Here is a 1235-nt window from a genome sequence, read left to right on the forward strand (position 1 = left end):
TTGGCAGCTTCAATTAATTTATTTAGGTGCAAGGCACATGTGTTTTAGAATTCTGTATGTTGTTTGTTTTGCATAATCTGTCAGAAGCTACATTGCAGAAGGTCCCAAGGAGCCTCTGTGGCACAAATGGCATGATGTGCTATCACGTATGTACAGAAACCTCTCTTCAGTGGTCGGCCTTAAGCTGAAGTAGTTTTTCATTTGTTGTCAAGACTTTCCGACTCAACAAGAAGATCTGTAAAATAAGAAACAGAAATAAACGGCTCAGACTATAGGCTTGTTTTAATACAGTAGAAAGAACGAACAAGTAAATTGTTGAAAAGGTTAGAAAGATGAAGGGAATTGGGAGGAAGGGAGAAGAGACTAATATGATCAATAGTGTGCTGAAGGAAGTACTGCTGCTGTGAGGTCTGCACTCAGTTATGAGATAAGAGATAATGATAGAATTACACCACTAGAAGCCACATAAGGTCAAATAAAACCCACAGAGAGTTTGGTCTGTCCAGTTCACCACGTGGAATAGCAGTGACAAGGTGTAGTGGTTTGGTCCAAAATACTCATTACTGTTTACCTTCTGTGAGATAAGAATTAGGAGAAATGCAAAGCAGGCACCAAACTTGAAAGAATATAAAGAAGTTTATTAACAAACCCATAAGAAGAAAAAAAAATCATACCACACCTTCAGAACACTTCTCCTCCCACCTTTCTCCCTTCTCCCACTGACAATGTAAAAAGACAACCCTTGAGATGTTCAGTCTGTTTACCACTTCCATAATAACCTTGTTCAGTCCATTTAGGAAGAGGAGTCTCTCTTGCCCATGCTATGAAAACATTATCACAATGAGACAGCCGTCCGGGTTGGTTCTCTGCTCGCATGTGAGTCCCTTCCCATGACTTGCAGCTTTTCCCACAACTGCTTTCGAGGGTCCACTCTTGAATTACTGGGGTAAAATTTTAAGGTTGAGCCGTTCAGAAAAAAAATGTTCTCTTCACCCATCTCTGGAAGCATTTCATCTCTAAGAACAGAGGCCCTTCTCCTTTCCTGGGAGCAAAGGGTCTTCCTCATCTTCATCTCCAGGACTATCTCTGGGAGCATCTCTAGGAACTGAGGTCTTCTCCTTTTCCATTTGGAGCAAAAGGCCTCATCGCTTCCATCTCTCCCTATTCAAACTTCTCATGAAATTACAGCTGCGTCAGCATCTGCCTATCTCAGCGCAGGTGCTTTTGCTCTCAAG

General features: G+C 41.8%; 1 long non-coding RNA gene across 1 annotated transcript in view; it reads right to left on the bottom strand.

The window, feature by feature from the left end:
• LOC108449583 overlaps window positions 1-1235 on the bottom strand; it is a 30863-nt gene continuing 29628 nt past the window's right edge. Inside the window, exon 2 of the long non-coding RNA XR_001865799.1 lies at window positions 1-235. This is a non-coding gene — a long non-coding RNA (uncharacterized LOC108449583). The remainder of the gene's footprint in view (window positions 236-1235) is intronic.

Source organism: Corvus brachyrhynchos, unplaced genomic scaffold (genome assembly GCF_000691975.1).
Source record: "Corvus brachyrhynchos isolate BGI_N302 unplaced genomic scaffold, ASM69197v1 scaffold70, whole genome shotgun sequence".
Classification (NCBI taxonomy): Eukaryota; Metazoa; Chordata; class Aves; order Passeriformes; family Corvidae; genus Corvus; species Corvus brachyrhynchos.